The sequence below is a fragment of the Podarcis pityusensis genome, assembly GCF_964106645.2.
Source record: "Podarcis pityusensis genome assembly, chromosome: 12".
Taxonomy (NCBI): domain Eukaryota; kingdom Metazoa; phylum Chordata; class Lepidosauria; order Squamata; family Lacertidae; genus Podarcis; species Podarcis pityusensis.
In genome coordinates, this window is record NC_138037.1 from 50,789,247 (window position 1) to 50,808,806 (window position 19,560).

Consider the following 19,560-nt stretch of genomic DNA (forward strand, 5'->3'; position numbering starts at 1 on the left):
ATTTATTCGGCTGGGCAAATAAGTGGTGCATCAGCAAGATGAGCACCAATTATCACATTTTCATATTGTGTGTCAGGTTTGCACACAGCAACATGCTTAAAAGAAACAGGACTGAAGCCAGGTACTGAGACGATGGAGGGATGGAAGGACTGATGATGAGACTGCCAGTCGAAAACTTCAAAAGTAAGGGAATACTGAGGAGCTGTCCGATTTGTTGCCTCTTCGGGATCTGTGGATTTGGAATATTTCAAAACAAGACATGCTCAGTCCATCCTGCTCAGATTCTCTGCCTTGTATTTGCATTATTAAGGGTTCAGCCCTACACACACACACACACACACACACACACACACACACAGAGAGAGAGAGAGAGAGAGAGAGAGAGAGAGAGAGAGAGACATTCATGCAAACATGTGCACTCACCCACATCTTGCATCTCTAGGGTGGCCAGGCGATTTTCGCCGCCCTCCCCAAGCCATCAGTCCTGTGGGACTCCAGTGTTTAGATCTGTGGGCTGCTATGCAAGGTCTGCCAAAATAAAGAGCATTCGTTTTAAAACAGGGCACACAGAGAAATGTAAATTATTCCCCAAATGACTCTTTGGGGGGGGGGGAGGCTTCATACAGAATCTCCCCCACAACCCTGCTGAAAACTTAACTGCTGAGGTAAAGCAAAACCCTGTGGTGGTGGTGTTGTTTAAAAAAAACCCCGCAATACATAACAACAACTCTACGTTTAAATTGCTGGGGGCATATTTAGGGGCTGGAGAAAAACTGCCAGAGATTAATGAAGCTTCTTCTCCTTATTAGCGCTGTTCGTGTGCTTTTGTGTCTCACAGCTACAGGCTGAGGATGGGCGGGCGCGAGCGCTTGAGGGGGGGGGCGAATGGATGACACAAAACGTGCCGGCAAAAACACACACACACACACACCACACACACACATTTATGAGGCAGCCAGGAGCCCGCCGCGCCGTGCGCGCGTCTCTGCTCGTGGAGTTAGGGAGCAGGAGGGGAGAGGCCAGCAGGCAGCCGCCGCCGCCGCCCCGTGATAAAGACGGCGGCGGCAGAGTCAGCAGCTCTCCCGCTGCTGCTGCTGTTGCCGCCGCCGCCGCCGCCGGCAGAATGAGCGGGAGCGCGAGAGGCGCTAAGAGCCGAGCCGGCGAGGAGGGCGAGCGCCTGGCACGTTGTCTCCGGTGGGCCGCGTGGGCGGGGAGAGGCGAGGCTGAGGGGGAAGAAGAAGAAGAAGAAGAAGGGGAGGCGGCGGCAGCAGCAGCAGCAGCGAGGCTCGCGGGCGGCAACAGCAGCCAGTGCTAGTTGAACGGAGGGGACGACGGGGCGGCGGCAGCGGCAGCAGGGCGGAGGACGCCGCGGAGCCCGCCAGCCGCCGAAGGGTTGGGCCACAGGCTGAGGCAGCGCGCGAGGGGAGGGGTGGGAGACGGACAGAAATAGAGGCGGCCGACGCGGCGGGAGGAAAGCGGCGGCGGCGGCGGCGGCAGGAGGACGGGATTCGTGAGGGGGAAGGAAGGCAAGGCGGGCGAGCGGCTCAGTCTGAGGGGAAGGGGAGCGGAGGCAGAGCGGGAGGCGGCGGGCGGCGCGGCGGGGCGTGAGGGAGCCGAGCGGCCGAGACAATAAAGGCGAAGTTCCGAGGGGAGGCGGAAGGGGCGCGGGGCGTGGAGGAGCCATGAAGCCGGGGAAGTGAGTGAGGGAGGGAGAGAGTGTGTGAGGCGAGCGGAGGACTCGCCGCCCCGGGAGCCAGAGTGCGAGGAAGAGGAGGAGGAAGGAAGAGGAGGAGGAGGAGCAGACCATGCCTTCCCGGAAAGCGGGCGTTGCGCTGTAGCAGCGCCCTGCCCTGCAGCCCGAGCAGCCCCAAACTCCGCCAAGAAGCCGGTGCCGCGTCCATTGCAGGTAAACGCCAAGCGACCTCCCCCTCCCCGCTAACCACCCCCCTCCCCGCCTACGTGTGGACGCGTGCGCGCGTGTCTTCGTTGCCTTCGCACCCGCCTCTTGTCTCGCTTGTCCCGAAGCCTCTCGCGCGTCTGCGGTCGATCAGCGCGGGCAGGGAAGCGGGCAGGCAGGGTGGGTCTAGCGCGCGGCCAGATGGTTGTGTGGAGCCTCTGACGCGTGTCTTTTCCGCGCTCGCTTTCGGTGGGATCCGAGGTTTGTAGCGAATGGTGCTCGGGCTGAGCATTTTTAGGGAGTTCTTCTGCCCAGGTGGACGCGAGGTTCCGGAAGATGCCTTTTCCACGCAGGGGGGCTCGTGGGTGGTGGGGTGTCGACACCAACCTTGTATCTGTTATGCGTGTGTTTTGGAAAGGTGGGCTGGGTTTCCCGGGGAGAATAAATACAGGCAGGCGCTGAGAAAGTTTCCCCACTGAGCCACGATCCTCTCTGCCAAACATACGCGCCCCGCAGACACGCGTCTCGCGTGTTGTTATGAACGTGCTGCTTCATCTCTCCCTTTCCACTTGCGCAGTCAATAACAGATGGCGGATAGTTTAGGAGTGAGGTTGGAAGTGACTGGCAGAATTGCTAGCGATGGGGAAATCGCAGAGGTTTGGGTAGGTGGCTTGAAATCTGTTGGAAGCATTGCTTCCCTGATAAGATTCAGGACGCGTTGGCAACATGGGAGCATTCTCAAAATGACAGCTCAAGATATCCCACCCTCACGCCAGAGATTAGATCCCAGATGATAGGAAAACTTCAAAAAAGATGCTTTGATTTGACAATGGAGTTGGAGAAGCATGGTAATTTCAGCTGTCTTTTGCCATTATGATTATCGGAATATTTCCTTAGCACCAGTGGTTTCCAGGTAGTGTGTAAAAGAAGGGGGGCGGAGGGATAATGCATAAAACTTTCTTAAAATTGTCAGAAAGACAGTAAAGCATCTTGTATTGTTTTCAGGTATTCCTAATGCTTAGCTGCTGTGTTTTGATTTGGTAGAAAGTAGTACATTTGGGTTAGCATCCATATGATGTCATGGAAGAAATAGCTTTGCAGCTTGCTGTATCTCATTTAAGTATCTGAAATTAAAAGTCAGCTGTCTGAACTCTGCTGTGTTCATTGCTTGCAGTTACTTCATTGCTATTATGTTACACTTTTATCTGAACATTTGTATCCACCAGATGCTTTGTTTTCTTGGGGATAAACAAAGCATGGGTTCATTCCACCATTCTTCTGTTGTACAACCAGGTTCATGTTGAGAACAACTTTTTCTTCTTCTTCCTTTTTTTCTTCTTCTTCATCCAGAACTCTGTGAGCCAGAAGCATTTTTCTGAACTGTATGCTTTCCCCTTTTCTGCTGCTGTGTTTAAATCCATCAGTGTTACAATTGTCCATATTGTGTAAGGCAACAAGAGAACTATATTGTTTTATGACTAACTGGATTGGCTTGTCTGTTGTGCTGTACATTAAAAAAACAAAAAACTTTAAAATCTTATGTTGCTTTAGGTATAAGAATGGTAAAATTTGTGTTGTGTGTCTGTTTTGCTTTTTTATCTGCATTGCTTAAAAATTTAACTGAATACCGTTCTTCTTAAGAGAGTTCATCATGGATTGAGGCAAGCTGCAATGTGCAATTAAGGCTTGCAAATAACTAATCTTACATTGACTTTGCTCTCAGTTTCCAACTGAGCCTGGTTACCTTGAGAACTGTAGCCTTAGCGTCGTTAGAGCATTCTCCACTTGGGAGTTCGGGTGTGTTCTATTTGTAACACTACTTAATGAAGAAGCATCTCACTCTGCTATAGAGAAGCATAATGGACGAGGAGAGCAATGATTGGCTATGGCTACTGGGGGAAAAAAAAGAAAAAGATTGCAAAGGTAAAAGCGGTCTGCGGGTTGTGGTGAATCATCATTCCCAATTCCATTTATGTTATTATGCTAGGCAGTATTAAGACAGTATATTTTTAACAAATATTTTCAGTGGTTGGGGAGAGTGTGCGGGATAACTTAAATGAAAGATATTTTGAAGTTGTAATGGAAAGTTGTTGCTCCATCTGGGTTATTTTATGTTGTACAAACATATATTAACACTGCCCCCCCCCCCCAATTTTGCTAACAAATATTTTCTGGAATAGCAATGTTAAATAATTTTGTTAATATAGGCAATTCAATATGTGTGAATTGCACTATCATGCTATGCTTGTGTAAGACTTTGAAGTTTATTCAATTTCTGTCATTCATAATCATTGCTTCTGGTATTCGCAGAAGGTATCAGCGGCAAACCTCTGGTGGTATTTATGGATTAAACAAAATGCAAATTTTAAATTTGCATGGAGGGTCAACATAATGACATGTGTGCACATTGTTAGAGTATCATTTCATAAATCTGATGCATTGCATCTGAAGTATTTTCAGAAGTTCTGTCTGTTGTATAAATAGGCTAGTCTGTTTCATGTAAAAACATTTTTGTTCTGTATTCTCTACCTAAAGTATTATAAATGTTTATTCTACATAATGTTGAACATTTCAGTACTGTGAACCAGTGCTAATGTGCATCTTAATTTGTGTGTGTGCTATCCTTGTTGACTAAATCTGGCTTAAGTGACATAAATAAGCGTTACCTGCCTAAATCAAGTTTCGAAGTCTGTTGGGTGTTTACTTGAAATAAAGTGTTAGCTAATTAAATGGGGCTTACTCCCTATATGTGATAGTAACTCAGCCTTACATTACAGGGCAGTCCTAAACCTTGGGTATCTGCAGATATGATTCAGGGGAAAGGATCTAAAACGGATCAGAAAATTGTATTTGGAAGAGATATTGGGATTTGACTGGGCAATTCCAGAGTAGCCAACTGGGACAAATAATTACTTGTCTCAGATCATCAGACAGATACATTGTTTTCAGATAACGCATTAACACTTCTCCATTTGCCCAGGCATAAGGATGTATCCATTTTTGGAGGACTGGCTACTTTATGCAGTATTTACTATAAATTGTGTAGAGAATGAGTTTTAGATCTTTTAAACTATCGACCATGATTGTCAAGGAGAAAGAAGCTACCATATGTTGTTCTTACCCATCCCTTCCAAAATGGGCAGTTCTGCTACAAGGAAGGAGTCAGGTCCTTGTGTTAACTGGGGACAATGAGAACAGCTTAGTTAATATAAAAGGAGAAGGGTATCTGTCATAGTTCTAGAATGTGACCTGAACAGTCTAGGTTTGGAAATTTGCTATGGGCATCAAAGTGCCAGAAAATGCCATAAACTCTAGGAGCTAACAATATGTGACAAGGTTATCTGACTTTGCAATAGGTTAGTTGTCATATTTTATGCACACCCAGCTCCACAACAATGGACAAAAAAAATCTACTTAAACAATCTGAAATGTAATTTCAGCAGTTTTCCCCCCCATTGGATCAAGAACTGATCTTTCTGGGAGTTTGCTAAATGAGTCAAATGTCCCTTGAGTATCAGTAAGTATAGATAGGTAACACAATTTGATTTTCCCCCTTTTCTTACTAATGCAAAGAATGAGAGGGCAGAAGCAAAATAACTACATAATATTCAGACATATTTTTCATTGTTTTAGATTGGAACTATGAGTTTAAGAGGAATCCTGTTCGGACTTACTTTTCAGAGAAAGAGCAGAATTCAATAATTTTTTTGCCTGACATTATGCCCAAAGAGTAGGTGATCTGACTATAGATGGTTTCTGCACCATGTAAGAACAGATGTGTAGTCTTGCAGGATCAAATAAAAACCCTTCAAGTCCAATATTATTTTTCTAATAGTGGCCAGCCAGATATTTCAGGAACCAAAGCAGGGTATGAAAGTGATAGCCATGTCCTGTAGTTTTCTTCCACATTTATGTGTGTAAAATTACACTGCTTCTGAACATGGAGATTCCATTTAACTACCATGGCTTATATAGATGCTATTAGTATGAAATATTGTAAGATACGATGAGCTTGGAAATCTATGAGCCACTTCACTGAAAGCAGGAGATTAGTCAGTCTGAGACTGGCCAGTTCTCTACCATACAGCACAGCAAATGGTAAACCTCAGGACCAACAGATCTGTTCCACTGTTTATAATTACTTGGGCTCTGTCGAGCCACATCTGCCTTGGGCCAAGTGATATTGTTTACACTGTTCATAGTGCAAGACATAGTGAAGTGAGAATAAGATTGGCATAATATAGCAAGACTGCTTTCTGAAGGGATAACCATAGCTTATTGGAGTGGGAACATTTCTAGCCAAATATGTTTTTCAAATGATAATTTTGGTTACTTTTTAGGCTAATATTCTGAATGATTAGAAAGAACTGCATTACCAAAAATAATCTCTTACAGAGGATTGCATTCATGTAAAGCAGTTTTTTTTTGGGGGGGGGGAATTACTAAAGGTTAACTACAGTGATTAGAATACTGTGAGCTTTTTTTCTCTGTCACTCTTATTGATTAGTTGAGCATAGTGTTTCATGCAAAAATTCTGTGATGGCATCATTTCAACTGTCATAGTCATCTAAAGAATGCATACAAAATGATAACTGCAAAAGTAACCTTAACGTTTTAGAAGCATTTACATTATTTCCACTTTTAATTTCCTCTAAGATGTCTTCAATGTGAATCATTGCCATGATGTAAGTACAGTTTTCCAGTACTGTGCAAGAGATGCCTGAGTATTATGGTTTTGTATATGGATGGTTGAAATTGTATTTTGAGTATATCATCACCCAAAAGGATGTAAACGCAAGTATGGTCTCTTCCAATAAGACTTGATTTACTTTGGATCACACCCTGGTTTTTATTGTTTAAAAAACAATGGTCTCTTATCTTAAGGAAGCAAATAAATCTATAAACAGTTTGTCCAAATGTGAGATATTCTATTTTAAATAGCTGGCCTCGAGAGAGGTAATTTGACATAATCATAAGCAGTATTTAGTGGAGATATTGCATTAATATTTGGACTCATCTTTTCTCTCTCTTTTTTGGCATTTTGGCAATTACCTCTTTAAATATAAACCCCATGTGAATCCAGATGAAAGTTAAGGCATCAGGAATCCTTTTTCTTTTTCTTTTAGTTTATTCAAAGTTCTTGATCGTGTATTCTTTAAAACCTGTGTATAAAGACTATAATTTTTTCTTCTCACCAATATAACTCAATATAACTTGTGCTTCAAGCAAAATATACTCAAATATTAATTTGTTTCTCTCATATGATTTTCATATTTTCCTTGGAGCACAAGCGAATTATGCCAACACAATAAAGGACAATGCAACTGAGCCCTATACCAAAACTGCATTGACTAAGGATGTTCACATCTTTGGCATGGTAAAAGGAATATGTTGCCAATGAATTGGACACAGTTATCTGCAGAGGAGCACCTCCCTTCACCTCCTTTCTCAAAAATGAGTCGCAGGTGTTTTTATTTTTTATTTTTAAAGAAGGCAATAGAAAAGCTTTACCTTTTTGCTTGTTAATGTGCTTCCATTTTAGCCTGTTGCCCACAAATCAGCGACAGGGACATTATAATCATTTCATAAATATTACATCTGCAGTAGAATGGAAAGTCTTATTAGGCCACTGCCTTTTTCTAAACTAAGGCTTTTGGAACTTGGGAGCCTAATGAGCAAACTTAAATGGTCATTTGGGAAAGCTTCCAAAACACAAAAAGATCACTTAGGAGGGTTTTTTGGTCTCTGTCTCGATTCTCCTCATTGCAAAGAAATGAGTACAACAAAATCGTGCAGCTCCTCTCTGCCTTCCAGGTTACACAATACAGCTGCATCTGGTGTTTGTGCCAAACATTAACCCCTAAAGCCAGATAACTTCTTCTAGTCTCAGCTAATATTGGAGGCATGACTACATAAGGAAAAAGAGTAACCTACAAAATGCCATCATTTTAAAGAAAATTTCTTAGGATCATAGAAGGTGACCTTATATCAAGGAGATAGCAGGGACTGAATTTGGGACGTTTTTCATGCAAAGCATATGCCTTACCCATGAGTTACAGCGTGTTCCTTTCCTAGAAAGGACCGATCACCATGCCTCTAGTGCAGGCATCCCCCAACTCGGCCCTTCAGATGTTTTGGGACTACAACTCCCATCATCCCTTGCTAACAGGACCAGTGGTCAGGGATGATGGGAACTGTAGTCCCAAAACATCTGGAGGGCTGAGTTTGGGGATGCCTGCTCTAGTGCTTGGCCCCTTTTCTCTCTCCTTCGGTTTGCCTTCTACTTCTGTTGATCTTCTACTTTTCTTTCTTTTTCTCTCTGGTTCCCAGGTGCTTTTGTAACTGGATTGGGGTAACAAAGAGGTAGTACCCATATGCAGAACAGGTTTCCTTGCACCTAGCAACTTAAACAGAATCCTGGCTCTGTAGCGTGCACCCTGATTCCTTTGAGAGGTTCCAGCATGTGGTTCGGTATGCTGAGTCTATACTTCCTACCTAGTCTTATTGTACCTGCAATCTTTCTCATATGAAGATGTATTTGTCTTTAAAATATGTCTATGGATTGTATCCAATTGTGTCCATCCACTGATGGAGAACTCTTTGATCCAGTGGAGAATTTGATGAGCTAAAAGTGTGTGTGTGGAAATTATGGAAATTCCACAATTCCCACCTACCACACTGTACTGAAGGGTCTCCCAATCCCCTTGAACATATTTGGGGTGGGCATAGGAAGCTGCAGAGAGAAGGGGGATTCAGGGAAAATAGCCCCCTTTCCACTAACTCTGCTGGATCAAAGAACCTTTAGAGGAATACAATTTTAATACAATCCTTTAAATCTATTTCCCACCTAAAAGAAATCTATCACTATTCATAATTATTAATGTTTTGGAGTTAGCAAATGAAACTTTAGTTAAAGTTGACCTTTAGCTTGGCTTCTAGCAAAACCTACATTAAATCTTCTCATAATATAATTCTTAAATAAGTTCAGCAAAAAATGGGCAGTGGAGAATGAGGTGCTTGTTTGGTGAAATCTACATTTTACCTGCCAGCAGGTGCTATGGCCTTTACACTTTGAAAAATAAGTGGTTGAGATCAGCTACCTCATTTAGACCACCTCAGTCTTAATGCCGTCTGATAATGGGTTGACCTGCAGATTGGACACATGTTGAATAAATCATTCTGAGGACTGAGCTGTCTGCAGCTCAGGAATGTGGCCAAAGGTGTAATTTCAATCACAAAAAGTTATTTGATCCATCAAAGGCTTCTGTGAATGAAAGGAGGGAGGCATTCCCCCTTTCCCATTCAGCCCCTCCCCATGCCATGCAGCCCCTCCCCCTGTTCTACTATACCAGAGGAACCCCCAACTTCCCAGGGCAGATTTTGGGAAAGGGCACAGGGAAGGGAAACTGGTGAAAATCACCTCCCTTCTTCTGTGCACAGAAGCCGCTATTGGCTATAACCCTTAGTCATATGGTGACTGCCACTCAGATGCTACCACTCTGTGGGAGGGGTGGGGGAATTGAAATTTGAAATTTACAGGATACATTTTTATGTGGTTATCAATCTGTTAGGTTTTAAGATGAATGGCTTAGTAAGAGTGATTTTTTTTGGCAATTTCCCCTGGAAGAAAACATACTTGCCTCACTCATTGAAACAGAATGTTTGAGCCCACTAGATGTGTTTTTATGTGACATTTAAGGGAAACAATCCAAAGCCTGAAATTCAGGCAACTCCCCACTTATGTGCTTTCTACTTAATGCATGACCAGAAATGTGTGAAAGACCAGCCATTAAGAAATGCTGGAAGCCTGGTTTGTAGGAACAGGATGTCTCCCCTCTCTGCCCCAACATCAGCCACTTGGGAAGGGGGAGCAGGTATGCCAATCTGCCTTGGCAGACACATCTTCCTGTGGAGGCTGGGAAGGGCTTTGATCTGCTGTGGAAGGAGACAGAACTAAAGGCAGCAGTGACTGAACAGGAGCCTAGGTGTTGTCTTCTCACCTAGAACCAGGCATCCTGCTCACCCTGATAGAGTGTGCATTTTTAAGACTAGGGACTATTTCATGCTTAGTTGTTCATCGCTTCAAGTCGCTTCAAGCAGTGACTTGCATGTGTGACCAAGTCTGCAATCCTGTTCTCACTTTTTTGGGAGTCTGTTCATGTAAACCAGGACTGTCCAACTGGCCGATGGTGATGTACTGGTCGATTGCGGGGTGTCCCTGGTCAATCCTGGTTGATTGCGTGATGGTGATTGATCGACCAAAAAAGTAAAGGTCAACAACTCTGGTCATCCTCCCCCCAAAAAGCTGAACAACTCTGGTCAATCCAATGGGTGGATCACTGCCAGTTTATTTATAGTGGGAGTAGATTGCAGTCTCTTGGAATCACCAAATGCCACGGACAGATATTTCATTCATACATCAAACTCTATACGTCTCATTTCCACCAAATACAGCCTTCAACGTGTGGCATACAAGAATAATAAAGTCACATTGTAAAACAATATAATACAGTCAATTGATAACAATAAAATACAATTAAAAACATGTTGTTTTTTAAAAATGGAAACAGTTAAGAGCAACAAAGAGCTGGAATGCAGCATACTCCAAGAACATACACAAGCTTTCTTGAGAGCTTGTTCCATGAGGATATCAGAGAAATAATTGAAAATACTCTGTGTCGAGGAGAACATCACTTCTGACACTAGACAAACCTGAAAGAATTGTTCTCCAAGACACATCCCAATGGGGTATGTTATATGGGAGAAACATTTTCCTATGATATTCTTCTCATGGGCTTTTTATGTGGAATCCAGTATCTTAGACCTAGTAGGGAAAAACCATGAATACAATGCAGTGCTCTTTAGTTGGCTTGCTTCAAACCCTCAACTTAGCGCTGAAATGATGTCAAATCAAGTTATGTATGTTTATGTGCATGTGCGCCAGCAGGGGCACATTTAGGGAAGGGAGATATATTGGAGCACATGTGATTATTTGTGAGGCATGCTTATATTTCTGGCCAACGTACTGATTGCTTAGTGACTTTTGTTATAAATGATGAAACAGATCTATTCAGTAGGTATGAACATTGACCCTTGTTGATAGCATTGCTGTAGTTATGGGATATAAAGAAGTAACTACAACACTTGCCCTCCCCTTTAATATTGATTATCTCTAAAACTAGGACTTTCCGGCACTGCAGGAGGTTGGATTAAATGACCCTTGGGATCCCCTCGACTACAGTTATATAATCTCATGACTTTAGATTTTGCTGAGAATCTTACTACTCTTAAAACATTTTATACTTCTGGAATATGAAATGATACCCATGATTACAGGAAAGAGGAAGCATATAGAAGATACTGGATTATGCAATGTTGTAACATGTTTATATGCACATCGATTTACTGCAGCAACAGTTCCCATCAGGGATTGCTCCCAAAGAGAAATGGGACCAAAACCTTTTCTTCAGGGAGCTGGTTTAGAAGAGAGGGCGAGCACAACTTATCAGGATGTGCTTATTTATGACTCACAAAGTGTTATATTTAATTCAACTTTACAATGCAATTTAACCAAAATATTGATGCTATGGCTGTAACCTATGCAGTTTGCATATCTTTTGCCCATAATGTCTGATCCATTACTAGCTCTGCTGAAGTAAAAATTGGAATCTGACAAATCTGCTAACTTCCAAAGCATCAGTTCTGAACATAAACATCTTATGGACTCATTCTGACATGGTGAATTTTAGATTTTCAAATTTCTAGTTCATTGTTCTGATTTTTTTTTATATATATATTTTCAAAATATCACTTCAAAATTACAAATCTACATCTGATTATATAAATTCATTTCAGTTCTATAGTCTATCCTGCAAAACAGGAGGGATAGTATGTTGCAGTCTTACATCTCTTTCAGTTTCAGATTTCTTGATGCGTTTGTTGCCTCCTGTTCATTTTAATGCAGGAATGAATGCAAACAACAATAAAAAACACATGGCACACTTGTTCATTTATATGTAACTTCAAGATGAAAGGCAAATGCATTTACCTTTACATGGCCTTGATCTAACAGATGTAATTTCCTGACCACAATCTGAATTTTCTTCAACAGTTTTGTAAGGTTCCCCCCCCCCCCCAATTCTAAGTGTTGTTGTTTTTTGAGAAAAGGTTAACTCTTGGTATGATACGGCAAGATCATACAAAACTAGCCATCTCTAATTACAATTCACATTGACAGATATTTTAATAGCCCGGGAGGAGTGCTGCAGAACGATTGACTTCCATTGACACAGGATTTTAACAAGGGCAAATTGAAAAGGAATGCTAACATTTAATTTCTGATGTAGATCAATAGGAGATATTTTCTAATGTGAATTGTAACTTACAGCATCAGTGGTGCTTAAGGGCCTCCAAGATCTAAGAAAGTTCTTGCTATATTTGGAGCTATAGGAAATATGTACACGGAAGGATTTCTGTTCAAATGAATATGTAGTGTAAGACAGGACAGGAAACAGGAAAGATATCCTCCTCCTTAACATAAGGAAGGAAGGAAGCATCAAAATTGTGAAAACTGAAACCAGATTCTTTGCAGATTTTGTATTTTTTGACATAATGAGCTGTCCCGGCCCCCTTAATAGCTAGGCTGTAACTTTAAATGTCCTCACACATGGAGAATTAGAGACCTATATTCAATTTATCTTCTCTGTATATATATGTGTGTGTTGGGAATGATATATAGATCATATGGGTGACTTCTGGCTTAGAGGCATTGCCAAATACTAGTGATAAAGGCATGTGGGAATTCAGCAGGGTGTTTGAAGGAGCATACAGGTGGATCAATTTGCCTCACTGTGGCAAGCAGGTGTTCAGAGTTTGTAGGATAGGCTAAGAGGGTTCAAGTATAAGCAGGTGTGCAAGGGGTGAGAGTAGAGATCTTGTAGGAGAAACAGAGGTGGTACAAGAAGGCAGTTTTCTACCAAAGCTGAAAGAAGATAAACTGCTGGTAGAGACGTTGCGGCCACAAATAGAAAAGGTGAGTAAAAAGGCAAGGCTAAATTGCATCAAATTGGAGGCATGATGTTTCCCACGTACATGGAGCAAGCATTCAGACATAAAACCAAGTCACAAACTGTGGTTTGTTTAGGCATGCAACTCAGAGCACTCCTGCCTTCCTCTTCCTTCAGTCAAACAGGTAAACAAGGTGCAGAGCAGCTAGCCTAACGTTATATCCGAACCAGCACTCATGGTTTGTTTCTCCCAGACAAACCATGGTGAGTAAATCAAAAACTAAACTTGGATTCAGACTGTGGTTCAGAAAGAAACAAACGGGCTGTCAATTAAGATGTAACACTAAGCCAGCCATTGCTAGGTTTGTTTCTGTGCTTGGCTAAGGGAAACGTGAAGTTTGAGAGCTTGAACATCATGCACTAGCATCCAACTTGTGCACAGTATCATTAAGCAAACCATACATTTTGGCTTAGCATGACATTTGATCACTGCCAAAGCTCAAGCTGGCATGAGGTTTGTCTAGAACTTGGGGATAGGTCGAAAGATGGAGATATACGAAGCCTACTGGAGACAGGTCATCAGTGTGAATTTGCAGGAAGAGAGATGCCTGCTTTAAAGATGCAAAAGACATTCTACTTTCCCTTCACTTCTAGCACAAAGGCACATAGTTAATTGCTGGTCTTGACCCTTAAAAAAAAAAAAAACCAACCCAAAATGTAGCCGTTTATTGGGACCTCAATGACTACCTAGGCTTCAAGGCTCATACCCTGGCTTTATTATTGCCAGCAATAGTTTACATTTCTGCAGAACCCTTGAAAGTTAATTAGGTTTTATCCAGCTGGCAGTGGTCTTGACCCTGTTGACATGAACAGGACATTTTCCCAGCATTCCTGTTTCTGCCACCAATACATTAATCTTATCCAGGCATAGGCAAACTCAGCCCTCCAGATATTTTTGGGCATACAACTCCCATCATCCCTAGCTAACAGGACCAATGGTCAGGGATGATGGGAATTGTAGTCCTAAAAAACATCCAGAGGGCCAAGTTTTCCCTATGCCTGATCTTATTATCCTTCTGTACCTCTCCCCATTTTAAAATGTTTGTTATTGTAGAATCCAAGAAGTCCTTGTCAGATAAGGCTCCTACTCCTATGTAAGGATCCAACTCCTACATAAAAACCCTTAAGGGAAGCTGATATTATTAAAATTCCACTGTGTGTGTGCATTTTCAGATGCATCTAAATTTCCCATTTGCATGCCCTATTGTAGGAGGAAATGAAGTAAAACAACTCTAAAGCCATTTTCCCCTCCAGTGTCTCATTGCTGGGTAGCAGCTAGATTATGGCCAATATGCAAAGTGTGCAGAACTCCAATAGTCTTTGTAAAGCAAAGTTGCATTTCAAAAGCCTACAAAGTCTGAATGATGGATCTACTAACATGTACAGTTCAGTGAGAAAAGGAGGACATAATCTAAAGCTGAGGATGTGTTGGTAAGTGCCCTAGACGTGTGGTGTTTAATAAGCTGAAGTCAATTTGAAGCAGGATTTTTAAAATGTGTCAACTCATGCAGTCAATAGAATATCAAAGAGAGTGTCTGGCCACTTAATTGACATAATGATCTTGACAAGTGTTAACTGCAGCACTCCTTGTCAGCTTACTGAGTCTGTTAACTTGCAAAGGCTTGCGTGCCTTAACATCCATTTGTTTGCTCTTAAATAAAATATAATAGCTGTCTGCAGGAGCCATTATTCATAAAGTTCTTGCCTGTCTCTTATTCTGTATGATTTAGAATACTCTAGAAGTGGCAGAATGCAACAACAATTTGTATGTGGGAATGATAAAGGGCTTTCTGCTGGAATTAGTTCAAGAAACCACCATGTACTGGCACTCCTTGTACAAGGTATAAATATATTTCCTTTTACTTAAAGAAGGGTGGATGGGGTTAAAGGAAAGTATTTTCAAATAAAAATGCTCCCCAGCGCTTTTAGAAATTTTATGATTAAGAATGCCCCTCTCTGTGGGAAGTGTGTCTTTAGAGGGGACAATACGTAGTGACGAGAGAAAGGTTATCTGTATGAATGCCTGCAAGAAGACAGACCTTGAGCTATATGAATACCTTAAAAGCTATGGGCATAGCTATGTTGTAGCCCCTTAATGCCTTCAAAGGGTATGTGCTTCTTTAAAGGTCAGGGGTTCAGCAACTGAGAACATCTTCACTAAGCGTCAATCTCTCAAGCCGGCACCCCACTAAATAGTTAAAAAGAAAGTAAGCCTTAAATGGAGCCCAAGATAAAAGAGATCTCAACAATTCAGTCTTCTTCCCATCATAAAGAACACCTCCCCCTCCCCAAATTCCATGCTCCCCATGAGAACCTTCTGGAGGCTTCGTCATACACAAGCAACTAGAGTAGCAATATTTCCACTTTATTTTTTGCAGCATGGAGTGTCTTGACAAGAAGTGACTATAGCAATAACACCCTAATTTCAAAGCAGAAATGCATCATTGGTATCATCAGCACCTCACAGACAAAAAATTGAGTTGTTTCTGTAAAATATGAGCATTTTCTACAATAGTAGACTAGAAGAACAAAATCAAGTCTAAAGGCGATAATTTCCCCTGATATTTGGGAATGAAATCATCTCTGAGTGCTGAAAGGATGAAATGACATTTACCATCATTTCTCTTCCTAGTTCAGTAGTTATCATGCTGAGATGGAATTGAAACTTTGCATCCTATTGCATTGCAGGAGCAACATGATAACGCACACAACACGATTCCTAGGGAAATATTTTATGGCTGAAGTCCAAGGATTTATGACTGCAACAAAGCTTTGATTATGTCATTCTTTCAGTTGGTACATAGAAAGAAGAGAAATTAAACATATAACTACTGCATCCCACAAAATCTTGCCACTTGGCATAGGTGAACTATGCTTCCAAATAGAATTATGTAACAAAATGACATTTATGTGACATCTGTGGTATATTAATAAGTATGAGCAAGCAAGGGAACAACTGATCAAACCCTTACTAGCAAATTTGCCGGGAAAATCTGAAGCTTCCCATATTAAATACCTTCTGGAGGATAGGTCAAATGATACTACACTGACCATGGCAAAGTTTCTTTCGGAGGTCTCAAGAAACAAAGACCATCATGCTCTAGACATAACAAAATGACTACCTTGGTCTCTTTCGCCTGTTGTTTGGTTGTGTTAACTGTACCTTGTTTTGAAACTGTTTTGTGGGTCTATGGACCAATATATATATATATATAGAGAGAGAGAGAGAGAGAGAGTTTTCATGATAAAATGATATAAAAAAATACATAGGGTTCCCCCCTTCCTTTTCTTGTCCTGTGCATCAGAAGTTGGCATTGTCTTGGTTGTCATCAGATTGCAATTCCAGCAGCTGCTCTCCTTTCAAATAATGAATCTGATAATTTAAAAGACAATTAGGAATGCAAAGCTTATTTACTTTTAAAAAATAGATTGATTTTTTGAACCCCTTAGTAGCTTTAGATACCAATTATAATTACAATGCATTTGTGGAATATATTCTGGCATTCTTTTTAGCATTTATGAATATAGCTAGGATATTGGCACAGATGCGCTTTCTTACTTTGATTTCTAGGTTACGCAGCATGTGTTTATTTGGAAGTTCCACTGAGATGCATTCCCAAGTAAGTAAGCAGAGGACTGCAGCTTTAACACCCTTGTCTTAAACATTTATGATACTGCATTGGCTGCAACCCTGAGAAGTACTTGCATAATAGCATAGTTCTGCTCCACGCTGTTGCAGCCAAACTAAGCCTTAGGCAAGTAGGAGACATCACAAGCAGGGGTCAGCAAACTTTTTCAGCAGGGGGCCGGTCCACTGTCCCTCACACTTTGTGGGGGGTTGGACTATATTTTTTTTGGGGGGGGGGGAAATGAACGAATTCCTATGCCCCACAAATAACCCAGAGATGCATTCTAAATAAAAGCACACAATCTACTCATATAAAAACACCAGGCAGGCCCCACAAATAACCCAGAGATGCATTCTAAATAAAAGCACACAATCTACTCATATAAAAACACCAGGCAGGCCCCACAAATAACCCAGAGATGCATTTTAAATAAAAGGACACATTCTACTCATGTAAAAATACGCTGATTCCCGGACCGTCCGCGGTCCAGATTTAGAAGGTGATTGGGCTGGATCCGGCCCCCGGGCCTTAGTTTGCCTACCCACACATTATAGGGTAGGCGTGGGGAATTTTTTCTTTCTCTGCTCAAGGTCCTCAGAGATAAGCTCTTGGGGGCTGCATGCTGGCGGTGGGTGGGAAGAGTTTGCAGCATTGCATAGGACTCTCTGACTCACTGTGTGTGTGTGTGTGTGTGTGTGTGTGTGAGAGAGAGAGAGAGAGAGAGCGCGCGCGCGCGCTGGGTCACATACTCAAACACACAATGCGGGGTAGGAAGAGATTCCCAGCAGAGTGATGTGGAGAGCAAGGGTGTATCCAAAGTGCAGTGGTACCTCGGGTTAAGAACTTAATTCATTCCAGAGGTCCGTTCTTAATGTACAAACTTTTTATTTCATGACCCTTGATATCACATGTCTGGGATAGCCCCATAGTATGTGCGTAGGCAGTCTCTACAGAGCACAAGAAGCAAAATTAATGCATGGGCCCTGCATGTACTGGCAATCTCCAGGTTAGACAACCATAACGCATTGTACGTGGGGCCGACTTTGAAGATTTCTCAGAAACCTCTATTAGTAAAGAATATAGCAGTTCTCTCTATACTAACAGCCAGTCTGGTTTTAGGCAAAATTCAGAGTGCTGATCCTTACATAAAGAGTCTGGGGGCTGGGGGCTCAAAAGGGCCAGCTTTTGCATCACTAGTCTGCCTTCATTGGTTTTATTTCATTTTTGTTCCCCGTTGCTGCTCTCCTTTGTGTTCTTATTAATTTGTGATTTTTATGTTGCTGATGTTTAAGTTGTTTGTCGAAGGGTGGGCTAAAATTTTGAATAAACTTCCAAATCAAATGTGGTTTGGTGCAAATGCAGTGTCAATGGAAGGAAGCCCAAATTAAAGTTTTGGGTAAACAACTGCTGATGAAGACATCCTGTGGGCATTTGGTTGGCCCTTGATGGACTAGATAGGACATTGGCCTGATCTAACTGGCTCTTCTTATGTCCTCAGTTAATGAATGTGAACAAGCCATTTTTAAAATCTTATTCACAACATATTTAATTAAGATTATCAATACCAATACCTCAAGGATTGCCTCTCCCCATATGAGCTGATCCAGACACTGTGGTCATCATCTGAGGCCCTTCTTCATGTGCCCTCTCCACCAATGGCCTGGAGGACAAAAACATGAAAACAGGCATTTTCTGTGGCAGCTCATTTGCAGAATGCTCAACCCAGGGATGCTTGCCTGGCACCTTTGTGACATATCTTTAGACGCCAGGCAAAAATGTATCTCTGTAACCAGGCCTTTGGCTGACTGAACATTCTATGGCCTTTGTGAGAGGAGGGGTTTTTGTCTTCTTCTTGTTTCATTATGAATTTGAATTCTCATTTTGTTTTGTTTTTTCATGTTGTGAACCACCCTGTGATCTTTGGATGAAGAACAGTATTATGATTAGTATTAGTAGATATTAGATATTAACATAGTTCCCTGAAGCACTCCCTAGATTAGCCACCAGTGTCACTCTCCCAATGCTACTCTGTGGACTTGGTCCTGAAGGTAGGATTGGAATCTCTATAACACAGTGCCCCAATTACCATTTCCCAGAGCCAGTCCAGGAGGATGCCATGAGCAATGATGTTACCCACACTTTGGACAAGAAGGAATTTTATTGCAACGCAAGTGGTTTTATTAGGAAGGAGTGTGCAGCCTCTGAAAGCAAGTTCTCACATCCAAAATGGCATTCTACAGTGGTACCTCGGGTAACATATGCTTCAGGTTACAGACGCTTCAGGTTACAGACTCCACTAACCCAGAAATAGTACCTCGGGTTAAGAACTTTGCTTCAGGATGAGAACTGAAATCATGCTCCAGTGGCGCGGCAGCAGCGAGAGGCCCCATTAGCTAAAGTGGTGCTTCAGGTTAAGAACAGTTTCAGGTTAAGAATGGACCTCCAGAACGAATTAAGTACGTAACCTGAGGTACCACTGTATCTATAAATCCCCATGGCTCCTGAACCAGATGACTTGCTGTCCCTAATGGTATGGCCAACTGTCTTCTGGAAATTCAAAAGGAGTACATGAATGCAATAGCACTGTCCTGTTGTTGTTCCCTGGCAACTAGTATACTGGAGATTGCACAGATCCATTGATTGATTGATTGACTGACTGACTGACTAACTGACTAACTGACTGATTTCATGTATAAGCCACCTTCCCACAACAAGCTGTGCCTAAAGTAGCTTACAGCAAACATTCAAAACATCAAAATAGAGAACACTGGAAATACAAATATACAAAAGCATGTTAGTAAGTTCAAAATAGCAAAAACTGACAATTTACAAGCACAGAATAATTGCGATACTACATACAAACCCCCACTTCCAATCTTAAATACACAAATACAAAGAAAAAAATGAAAATTAACCGAAAATAACAGTACCAATCTTGCTACACTCCAAGGTAGGTAAAGGTAAAGGG

The 19,560-nt window shown here is 42.0% G+C and overlaps 1 protein-coding gene across 14 annotated transcripts in view; it reads left to right on the forward strand.

Moving 5' to 3' along the window:
* ARPP21 (cAMP regulated phosphoprotein 21) overlaps positions 1–19,560 on the forward strand; it is a 233,299-nt gene that overhangs the window by 68,271 nt on the left and 145,468 nt on the right. For 6 of the 14 annotated variants that reach the window (XM_080975798.1, XM_080975810.1, XM_080975806.1 and 3 more), the window contains exon 1: positions 1,299–1,906. The exons of 2 other annotated variants lie outside the window; for them this stretch is intronic. The gene's annotated coding sequence lies outside the window, so the exon portion shown is untranslated. 6 more of the 14 variants (XM_080975818.1, XM_080975815.1, XM_080975801.1 and 3 more) reach the window with 6 other exon arrangements.